The sequence below is a fragment of the Aegilops tauschii genome, chromosome 1 (genome assembly GCF_002575655.3).
Source record: "Aegilops tauschii subsp. strangulata cultivar AL8/78 chromosome 1, Aet v6.0, whole genome shotgun sequence".
NCBI classification, from domain to species: domain Eukaryota; kingdom Viridiplantae; phylum Streptophyta; class Magnoliopsida; order Poales; family Poaceae; genus Aegilops; species Aegilops tauschii.
In genome coordinates this window covers 486,135,267-486,147,758 of record NC_053035.3, presented here as the reverse complement: position 1 = coordinate 486,147,758, position 12,492 = coordinate 486,135,267, and positions in this window count along the sequence as shown.

The following is a 12,492-nucleotide window of genomic DNA, read 5'->3' as shown; positions in this document are numbered from 1 at the left end:
GGTCTATCCCCGCGTCGCTTGCCGCCCTCCTCAACCTCCCACCTCGCCCCCTAGCTCCGTCCGTGCCTCAGTTCTTCGGCACCACCGCCGTCGGCTCCCTGTTTTCAGCGCTGATCCCACCGTCACCGCCAGGGACGGCCTCAGCACCAATCGCGCCGCCGCCGCCCGCGTGGCCTCCTCTGGATCCTCCTCGACACTCGCCGTCATCCCGGCGACCTCGGGGGAGACGCTGCCCGCGGAGCCACCCGCGGCCGTGATCCCGATCGTCCCCGCGCCGCCACCCGCGGCATCGGTCGTGGTCGTGGATCCTGTCGCGGCTCCGCCGCCAATCGTCCCTGCTGCTGGCGCAATCACGCCCACCGGGCCGTTCCACTTCGACAACTTGATCGCCATCCGACTCACGCCGGACAACTACTTGTTCTGGCGCGCCAAGGTCCTACCGCTGCTACGCAGCCGGTCTCTCCTCGGGTTTGTTGATGGTTCGCTACCGTGTCCTCCGCAGGTCATCCCTACCGTCCACGGCCCGGCCATCAACCCGGAACACCGTATGTGGGTGCAGCAGGACCAGGCGATCCTCTCTGCCATCCAGGGTTCCCTCGGCGACGGGGTCGCTGGCCTTTGTCTCTTCGCCACCACCTCCATGGATGCCTGGACGACCCTGGAGCACGCCTTTGCCCAGGTCTCTACCTCCCGCTCGATGGCCCTTCGCAGCGAACTCGCCGACATCAAGAAGCTGGACTCCTCCGCTACGACCTACTTCAACAAGATGAAGGTGCTGGCGGACACGCTCACCTCTATTGATCGGCCGCTTAGCGACGAGGAGTTCGCCGGCTTCGTCATCAAAGGCCTCGACGCCGACTACGACAATCTCGCCGAGATCGTCCACTACGCCAAGCCAGCGATGCCTCCTCACGAGCTCTACTCACGCCTCCTCTTCACCGAGCAACGCGTCGAGGCTCGTCGCTCCTCCGCCACCATCACCGCCCAGCCGGCGGCCTTCTGGGCCTCTCGTGGCCAGCGCCCACCTGCCCCGTCACCTGGCAAGGCAGCCCCGCCCCCTGGATCGACCCTGGGTGGGGGCTCTAACACTAGGGTGGTGTGCCAGCTATGTGGTCGTGAACGCCATGTCGCCTCCAAGTGTCACCGCCGCTTTCAGAGGAGCTTCCTTGGCATCGGCAACGACGGCAAGGGCAACGAGCGCCAGTTTGCCATGGCAGACTTTGGTCCTCCCGCCGCCGCCCCGGCTGCCCACATCGTTGCCGCTCCGTCTGCCCACATCGCCGCCAAGGGCAAGGACCCGCGCGTCGAGCAGGGATACACACCATCCTACCCTGTTGATCCAGCCTGGTACATGGACACCGGTGCCACGGATCACATGACGAACGAGCTCAACAAACTCTCCACCTACCAGCCCTACTACGGGCACGATCAGGTTCACACCGCCAATGGTGTAGGTATGCCCATCTCTCATATTGGCCAAGCATCTCTTTTAACTAGTCATCCCTCTAGGCAGCTCCATCTTCGTAATGTTTTACGGGTACCCTCGGTAACTCGTAATCTTTTATCTGTCCCTAAGCTCACCCTTGATAATCATGTCCTATGTGAATTTCACCCTTTTAATCTCTTTGTTAAGGATCGAGCAACCCGGGACGTTCTGCTTAGTGGCCGGTTGAGCCAAGGCTTGTACCGTTTGGAGGGTCCATCCGCCCCGTGCGTCTTTAGCGGTGTTCGTGTGTCGCCTTCCCAGTGGCACTCTCGCTTTGGTCACCCCGCCACACCCATCGTTCGCCACATAATCCACCGTCATGAGCTGCCATTAGTGTCTAGCAATAAAGAGATGTCCATGTGTGATGCCTGTCAGCCAGGCAAGAGTCATCAGCTACCTTTTGTTTCATCTACTAGAGAAGTAAAGAACCCTCTTGAAATTGTGTTTTCTGATGTGTGGGGTCCGGCACAAACATCTGTTAGTGGTCACAACTATTATGTCAGTTTTGTTGATGCCTATAGTCGCTTCACTTGGCTTTATCTTCTTAAGCACAAATCTGATGTGTTTGATATATTCATACAGTTTCAATTGCATGTTGAACGTCTACTCAAGCATAAAATTATCCATGTTCAATCAGATTGGGGGGGGGCGAATATCGCAACCTCAACACCTTCTTTAGTAAGCTTGGGATCTCTCATCGTTTATCATGCCCGCATACACATCAGCAAAATGGCGCTGTTGAGCGCAAACATCGCCATATAGTTGAGACCGGCCTCACACTTCTTGCTCATGCTTCTGTACCCTTTCATTTTTGGAGTGATGCTTTTGCTACCGCGTGTTTTCTCATTAACAGATTACCTACGCGTGTTCTTAATATGAAAACTCCGATTGAGCTTCTCTTAGGTGAAACTCCTGACTATACCTTTTTTAAGGTGTTCGGGTGTGCCTGCTGGCCTCATCTTCGTCCTTATAATGATCGCAAACTTGAGTTTCGCTCCAAAAAGTGTGTGTTCTTAGGGTATAGTTCTCTCCATAAAGGCTACAAGTGTCTCCATGTCCCAACCAATCGAGTCTACATATCTCGGGATGTTGTTTTTGATGAGACCGTCTTCCCCTTTTCTGCCATGCCTCAGGCATCCACCACAACACCTTCTATGCATTCATCTCCTCTTATGACTGGCCAATTTGAAGATGTTGCATATTCGCCTGTGTTGTTACCTAATCATGGTGCAGGAATTGGACGTGGAGCTCGGCTGGAACTCCTCCCTGACGGACCCGCTACGTCGCCTATGGTGCACGCCGATCGGCCGGTACATGCACCGCCTCCCGCCCTCGACCCCGCACCGGGCGCCCCATCTCCAACCGCGCCTGGGCCGGAGCCCATGCTGGCTACTGCGACCGGGCCAGAGCCTGCGACGGCCTCCTCTGAGCCGGAGCCCATCCGCGCGGGCGTCCTTGGTGCCTACTTCGCCCGGGTCTACAGCGGCTCACACGCCGCCGGGGCCTACGTCGCCTGGCCTGCTGTCGCCTGGTCCGCCGTCGCCCGGCCCGACGTCACCCGGTCCTTCTTCGCTGGAGTCCCCTGGACCAGCCTCACCTGCTCCGGACATCCGCCGGCCTCGGTGTTTGCTCCCCCGCGGCGTCCACACACTCGCAGCCGCAGTGGCATTGTTCGTCCCAAGGAGCGCACCGATGGCACGGTCACCTATCTTGCTGCTTGCCTGGCTCATGCTGTGGATGATCCAACCGCCGAACCACGCAGTTATCAAGCCGCTATGAGTATTCCACACCGGAGGGCTGCTATGGAACAAGAATATCATGCTCTTATGAAGAATAAGACCTGGACACTTGTTCCCCCTCCGTCTCGCGTCAACATCATTGATTCGAAGTGGGTGTTCAAGGTGAAGAAACATGCAGATGGTTCCATTGAGCGCTACAAAGCGCGCCTCGTGGCTAAGGGCTTTAAACAGCGTCAGGGCCTGGACTATGAGGATGCATTCAGCCCAGTTGTCAAGCCTACCACTATTCGACTTCTTCTGTCTCTGGCAGTTTCTCGCGGATGGTCTCTCCGCCAGCTTGATGTGCAGAACGCTTTTCTTCATGGATTGCTTGAAGAAGAGGTTTACATGCGGCAGCCACCTGGATTTGTTGATCACACTCAGCCTCATCATCTCTGTCATCTGATGAAGGCCATATATGGACTGAAGCAGGCTCCCCGTGCCTGGCATGCTCGCCTGGCTTCAGCTCTACGCACTCATGGGTTCATTCCTTCGACGGTTGATACTTCACTGTTCTTGTTTCAGCAACCGAGTGTGACCATGTACCTCCTTGTGTATGTGGATGATATTGTCCTGGTGAGCTCATCTCCGACGGCTGCTGATGCTCTTGTGACTGCACTTGGTCGTGATTTTGCAGTTAAGGATTTGGGACAGCTTCATTTCTTCCTGGGTATTGAGGTCGCTCATCAGTCTCGTGGCAGTTTGGCTCTCACCCAGAAGAAGTACTCTCTTGATCTCTTGCGCCGTGCTGGTATGCTCAAGTGCAAGCCATCGCCTACGCCCATGTCCTCCACTGACACCCTTTCTGCTGCTGATGGTGCTCTTCTCTCTCCTGAGGATGCTACTGAGTACAGGAGTATTGTTGGTGGCCTGTAGTATCTGACGATCACGCGTCCTGATCTCTCCTTTGCGGTTAACAGGGTGTGCCAGTATCTTCATGCTCCCACTGATGTACACTGGTCTGCTATGAAGCGCATACTGCGTTATGTGCATCTCACTGTCTCCTTTGGTCTTCACCTGCGCCCTAGTTCCTCCGGAGTTCTTTCTGCATTCTCTGATGCTGATTGGGTTGGGTGTCCAGATGACAGGCGATCCACGGGGGGACATGTTGTGTTCTTGGGTCCTAATCTGATCGCCTGGAGTGCACGCAAGCAAGCCACTGTTTCCCGCATCAGCACAGAAGCTGAGTACAAGTCGGTTGCCAATGCAACTGCTGAACTTATATGGATTGAGTCCCTACTTCAAGAGCTAGGAGTTGCTCAGCCACATCCTTCGGTCCTTTGGTGTGACAACATCGGTGCTATGTTTCTGTCGTCAAACCCGGTGTTCCATGCACGGACCAAACACATTGAGATTGACTATCATTTTGTGAGGGAACGTGTTGCACAGAAGCTACTACAAGTCAGGTTTATCTCTTCAAAAGATCAACTTGCGGACATCTTCACCAAGCCTCTACCTTCTCCCATGTTTGAGGTTTGTAGGCGCAATCTCAACCTCATAGATACTGTTGGGGATCGTAGCAGAAATTTAAAATTTTCTACGCATCACCAAGATAAATCTATGGAGTCATCTAGCAACGAGAGAGATGAGTGCATCTACATACCCTTGTAGATCGCGAGCGGAAGCGTTCAAGAGAACGGGGTTGATGGAGTCGTACTCGTCGTGATCCAAATCACCGATGATCCTAGCGCCGAACGGATGGCACCTCCGCGTTCAACACACGTACGGTTGGGAGAGACGTCTCCTCCTTCTTGATCCAGCAAGGGGGAAGGAGAGGTTGATGGAGATCCAGCAGCACGACGGCGTGGTGGTGGAAGCAGCGGGGATCTCGGCAGGGCTTCGCCAAGCTCAGCGAGAGGGAGAGGTGTTACGGGGGGAGAGGGAGGCGCCAGGGGCTTGGGTGCACAGCCCTCCCTCCCCCCCCCCTTTATATAGGGGCCCTGGGGGGCGCCGGCCCCTGGAGATCCCATCTCAAAGGGGGGGCGGCGGCCAAGGGGGGACTTGCCCCCCAAGTCAGGTGGGGCGCCCCCCACCCCCAGGGTTTCCAACCCTAGGCGCAGGGGGGCCCATGGGGGGGCACACCAGCCCACCAGGGGCTGGTTCCCTTCCCACTTCAGCCCATGGGGCCCTCCGGGATAGGTGGCCCCACCCGGTGGACCCCCGGGACCCTTCCGGTGGTCCCGGTACAATACCGGTGACCCCGAAACTTTCCCGGTGGCCGAAACTAGACTTCCTATATACAAATCTTCACCTCCGGACCATTCCGGAACTCCTCGTGATGTCCGGGATCTCATCCGGGACTCCGAACAACTTTCGGGTTACCGCATACTAATATCTCTACAACCCTAGCGTTACCGAACCTTAAGTGTGTAGACCCTACGGGTTCGGGAGACACGCAGACATGACCGAGACGACTCTCCGGTCAATAACCAACAGCGGGATCTGGATACCCATGTTGGCCCCCACATGCTCCTCGATGATCTCATCGGATGAACCACGATGTCAAGGATTCAAGTAATCCCGTATACAATTCCCTTTGTCAATCGGTACGTTACTTGCCCAAGATTCGATCGTCGGTATCCCAATACCTCGTTCAATCTCGTTACCGGCAAGTCACTTTACTCGTTCCGTAATGCATGATCCCGTGACTAACTACTTAGTCACATTGAGCTCATTATGATGATGCAATACCGAGTGGGCCCAGAGATACCTCTCCGTCATACGGAGTGACAAATCTCAGTCTCGATCCGAGCCAACCCAACAGACACTTTTGGAGATACCTGTAGTGCACCTTTATAGCCACCCAGTTACGTTGTGACGTTTGGCACACCCAAAGCATTCCTACGGTATCCGGGAGTTGCACGATCTCATGGTCTAAGGAAATGATACTTGACATTAGAAAAGCCTCAGCAAACGAACTACACGATCTAGTGCTATGCTTAGGATTGGGTCTTGTCCATCACATCATTCTCCTAATGATGTGATCCCGTTATCAATGACATCCAATGTCCATGGTCAGGAAACCGTAACCATCTATTGATCAACGAGCTAGTCAACTAGAGGCTCACTAGGGACATGTTATGGTCTATGTGTTCACACATGTATTACGATTTCCGGATAACACAATTATAGCATGAACGATAGACAATTATCATGAACAAGGAAATATAATAATAACCATTTTTATTATTGCCTCTAGGGCATATTTCCAACAGTCTCCCACTTGCACTAGAGTCAATAATCTAGTTACATTGTGATGAATCGTACACCCATAGAGTTCTGGTGTTGATCATGTTTTGCCCGTGGAAGAGGTTTAGTCAACGGATCTGCGACATTCAAATCCGTATGTACTTTACAAATATCTATGTCTCCATTTTGAACATTTTCACGAATGGAGTTGAAGCGACACTTGATGTGCCTGGTCTTCTTGTGAAACCTGGGCTCCTTGGCAAGGGCAATAGCTCCAGTGTTGTCACAGAAGAGAGTCATCGGCCCCGATGCATTGGGAATAACTCCTAGGTCGGCAATGAACTCCTTCATCCAGATTGCTTCATGTGCTGCCTCCGAGGCTGCCATGTACTCCGCTTCACATGTAGATCCCGCCACGACGCTTTGCTTGCAACTGCACCAGCTGACTGCCCCACCATTCAAAATATACACGTATCCTGTTTGTGACTTAGAGTCATCCAGATCTGTGTCGAAGCTAGCATCGACGTAACCCTTTACGACGAGCTCTTCGTCACCTCCATAAACGAGAAACATATCCTTAGTCCTTTTCAGGTACTTCAGGATGTTCTTGACCGCTGTCCAGTGTTCCATGCCGAGATTACTTTGGTACCTTCCTACCAAACTCAGGGCAAGGTTTACATCAGGTCTGGTACACAGCATGGCATACATAATAGACCCTATGGCCGAGGCATAGGGGACGACACTCATCTTTTCTCTATCTTCTGCCGTGGTCGGGCATTGAGTCGTGCTCAATCTCACACCTTGCAATACAGGCAAGAACCCCTTCTTGGACTGATCCATATTGAACTTCTTCAATATCTTGTCAAGGTATGTGCTTTGTGAAAGACCTATGAGGCGTCTCGATCTATCTCTATAGATCTTGATGCCTAATATGCAAGCAGCTTCTCCAAGATCCTTCATTGAAAAACACTTATTCAAGTAGGCCTTTATACTTTCCAAGAATTCTATATCATTTCCCATCAATAGTATGTCATCCACATATAATATGAGAAATGCTACAGAGCTCCCACTCACTTTCTTGTAAACACAGGCTTCTCCATAAGTCTGTGTAAACCCAAACGCTTTGATCATCTCATCAAAGCGAATGTTCCAACTCTGAGATGCCTGCACCAACCCATAGATTGAGCGTTGGAGCTTGCATACTTTGTCAGCATTCTTAGGATCGACAAAACCTTCCGGCTGCATCATATACAATTCTTCCTTAAGGAAGCCGTTAAGGAATGCCGTTTTGACGTCCATTTGCCATATTTCATAATCGTAGAATGCGGCAATTGCTAACATGATTCGGACGGACTTCAGCTTCGCTACGGGTGAGAAGGTCTCATCATAGTCAACTCCTTGAACTTGTCGATAACCCTTAGCGACAAGTCGAGCTTTATAGATGGTAACATTTCCATCCGCGTCCGTCTTCTTCTTAAAGATCCATTTATTTTCTATCGCTCGCCGATCATCGGGCAAGTCTGTCAAAGTCCACACTTTGTTTTCATACATGGATCCTATCTCGGATTGCATGGATTCAAGCCATTTGTTGGAATCTGGACCCGCCATTGCTTCTTCATAGTTCGAAGGTTCACCGTTGTCCAACAACATGATTTCCAAGACAGGGTTGCCGTACCACTCTGGTGCGGAACGTGTCCTTGTGGACCTACGAAGTTCAGTAACTTGATCATGATCGTCATCATTAACTTCCTCTCTAGTCGGTGCAGGCACCACAGAAACATTTTCTTGTGCTGCGCTACTTTCCGGTTCGAGAGGGGTCATCTCATCAAGTTCCACTTTCCTCCCACTTACTTCTTTCGAGAGAAACTCTTTCTCTAGAAAGGACCCGTTCTTGGCAACGAAGATCTTGCCTTCGGATCTGAGGTAGAAGGTATACCCAATGGTTTCCTTAGGGTATCCTATGAAGACGCATTTTTCCGACTTGGGTTCGAGCTTTTCAGGTTGAAGTTTCTTGACATAAGCATCGCATCCCCAAACTTTAAGAAATGACAGCTTAGGTTTATTTCCAAACCATAATTCATACGGTGTCGTCTCAACGGATTTCGACGTAGCCCTATTTAAAGTGAATGCGGCAGTCTCTAAAGCATAACCCCAGAATGATAACGGTAGATCGGTAAGAGACATCATAGATCGCACCATATCCAATAGAGTGCGATTACGACGTTCGGACACACCATTACGCTGAGGTGTTCCAGGCGGCTTGAGTTGTGAAACAATTCCACATTTCCTTAAGTGTGTGCCAAATTCGTGACTCAAATATTCCCCTCCACGATCTGATCGTAAGAACTTTATTTTCTTGTCACGTTGATTCTCAACCTCACTCTGAAATTCCTTGAACTTTTCAAAGGTCTCAAAATTGTGTTTCATTAAGTAGACATACCCATATCTACTCAAGTCATCAGTGAGGGTGAGAACATAACGATAGCCACCGCGAGCCTCAACGCTCATTGGACCGCACACATCAGTATGTATGATTTCCAATAAGTTGGTTGCTCGCTCCATTGTTCGGAGAACGGAGTCTTGGTCATTTTGCCCATGAGGCATGGTTCGCACGTGTCAAATGATTCATAATCAAGAGACTCCAAAAGTCCATCTGCATGGAGTTTCTTCATGCGTTTGACACCAATGTGACCAAGGCGGTAGTGCCACAAGTATGTGGGACTATCATTATCAACCTTACATTTCTTGGCATTCACACTATGAATATGTGTAACGTCACGTTCGAGATTCATTAAGAATAAACCATTGACCAGTGGGGCATGACCATAAAACATATCTCTCATATAAATAGAACAACCATTATTCTCGGATTTAAATGAGTAGCCATCTCGCATTAAACGAGATCCAGATACAATGTTCATGCTCAAAGCTGGCACTAAATAACAATTATTGAGGTTTAAAACTAATCCCGTAGGTAAATGTAGAGGTAGCGTGCCGACGGCGATCACATCGACCTTGGAACCATTCCCGACGCGCATCGTCACCTCGTCCTTCGCCAGTCTCCGCTTATTCCGCAGCTCCTGCTTTGAGTTACAAATATGAGCAACCGCACCGATATCAAATACCCAGGAGCTACTACGAGCGTTGGTTAGGTACACATCAATAACATGTATATCACATATACCTTTGGTATTGCCGGCCTTCTTATCCGCTAAGTATTTGGGGCAGTTCCGCTTCCAGTGACCGTTTCCCTTGCAATAAAAGCACTCAGTCTCGGGCTTAGGTCCATTCTTTGTCTTCTTCCCAGCAGCTTGCTTACCGGGTGCGGCAACTCCCTTGCCGTCCTTCTTGAAGTTCTTCTTACCCTTGTCTTTCTTGAACTTAGTGGTTTTATTCACCATCAACACTTGATGTTCCTTTTTGATCTCCACCTCCGCTGATTTCAGCATTGAATATACCTCAGGAATGGTCTTTTCCATCCCCTGCATATTGAAGTTCATCACAAAGCTCTTGTAGCTAGGTGGGAGTGACTGAAGGATTCTGTCAATGACCGCGTCATCCGGGAGAATAACTCCCAGCTGAGACAAGCGGTTATGCAACCCAGACATTTTGAGTATGTGTTCGCTGACGGAACTATTCTCCTCCATCTTACAACTATAGAACTTGTCGGAGACTTCATATCTCTCGACCCGGGCATGAGCTTGGAAAACCATTTTCAGCTCTTGGAACATCTCATATGCTCCGTGCTGCTCAAAACGCTTTTGGAGCCCCAGTTCTAAGCTGTAAAGCATGCCGCACTGAACCAGGGAGTAATCATCACTACGCGACTGCCAGGCGTTCAGAACGTCTTGAGTTGCTGGGAAAACAGGTGCATCACCTAGCGGTGCTTCAAGGACATATGCTTTCTTGGCAGCTATGAGGATAATCCTCAGGTTATGGACCCAATCCGTGTAGTTGCTGCCATCGTCTTTCAGCTTGGTTTTCTCTAGGAACGCGTTGAAGTTGAGGGCAACATTAGCGTGGGCCATTTGATCTACAAGACATATTGTAAAGATTTTTAGACTAAGTTCATGATAATAAAGTTCATCTAATCAAATTATTAACGAACTCTCACTCAGACAGACATCCCTCTAGTCATCTAAGTGTTACATGATCCGAGTCAACTAGGCCGTGTCCGATCATCACGTGAGACGGACTAGTCATCATCGGTGAACATCTTTATGTTGATCGTATCTGCTATACGACTCATGCTCGACCTTTCGGTCTCTTGTGTTCCGAGGCCATGTCTGTACATGCTAGGCTCGTCAAGTCAACCTAAGTGTATTGCGTGTGTAAATCTGGCTTACACCCGTTGTATGCGAACGTTAGAACCTATCACACCCGATCATCACGTGGTGCTTCGGAACAACGAACCTTCGCAACGGTGCACAGTTAGGGAGAACACTTTCTTGAAATTTTAGCGAGGAATCATCTTATTTATGCTACCGTCGTTCTAAGCAAATAAGATGTAAAACATGATAAACATCACATGCAATCAAATAGTGACATGATATGGCCAATATCATTTTGCTCCTTTTGATCTCCATCTTCGGGGCGCCATGTTCATCATCGTCACCGGCATGACACCATGATCTCCATCATCATGATCTCCATCATCGTGTCTTCATGAAGTTGTCTCGCCAATTATTACTTCTACTACTATGGCTAACGGTTAGCAATAAAGTAAAGTAATTACATGGCGTTTCAGTTGACACGCAGGTCATAAATAAATTAAGACAACTCCTAGGCTCCTGCCGGTTGTCATACTCATCGACATGCAAGTCGTGATTCCTATTACAAGAACATGATCAATCTCATACATCACATATATCATTCATCACATCCTTCTGGTCATATCACATCACATGACACTTGCTGCAAAAACAAGTTAGACGTCCTCTAATTGTTGTTGCAAACTTTTACGTGGCTGCTATAGGTTTCTAGCAGGAACGATTCTTACCTACACCAAAACCACAACGTGATATGCCAATTTCTATTTACCCTTCATAAGGACCCTTTTCATCGAATCTGATCCGACTAAAGTGGGAGAGACAGACGCCCGCTAGCCACCTTATGCAACTAGTGCATGTCAGTCGGTGGAACCTGTCTCGCGTAAGCGTACGTGTAAGGTCGGTCCGGGCCGCTTCATCCCACGATGTCGCCGAATCAAGATAAGACTAGTAACGGTAAGTAAATTGACAAAATCAACGCCCACAACAACTTGTGTTCTACTCGTGCATAGAAACTACGCATAGACCTAGCTCATGATGCCACTGTTGGGGATCGTAGCAGAAATTTAAAATTTTCTACGCATCACCAAGATCAATCTATGGAGTCATCTAGCAACGAGAGATATGAGTGCATCTACATACCCTTGTAGATCGCGAGCGGAAGCGTTCAAGAGAACGGGGTTGATGGAGTCGTACTCGTCGTGATCCAAATCACCGATGATCCTAGTGCCGAACGGACGGCACCTCCGCGTTCAACACACGTACGGTTGGGAGAGACGTCTCCTCCTTGATCCAGCAAGGGGGAAGGAGAGGTTGATGGAGATCCAGCAGCACGACGGCGTGGTGGTGGAAGCAGCAGGGATCTCGGCAGGGCTTCGCCAAGCTCAGCGAGAGGGAGAGGGAGTCTCCAGGGGCTTGGGTGCACAGCCCTCCCTCCCCCCCCCCCCCTTTATATAGGGGCCCTGGGGGGCGCCGGCCCCTGGAGATCCCATCTCAAAGGGGGGGCGGCGGCCAAGGGGGGACTTGCCCCCCAAGTCAGGTGGGGCGCCCCCCACCCCCAGGGTTTCCAACCCTAGGCGCAGGGGGAGGCCCATGGGGGGCGCACCAGCCCACCAGGGGCTGGTTCCCTTCCCACTTCAGCCCATGGGGCCCTCCGGGATAGGTGGCCCCACCCGGTGGACCCCCGGGACCCTTCCGGTGGTCCCGGTACAATACCGGTGACCCCGAAACTTTCCCGGTGGCCGAAACTGGACTTCCTATATACAAATCT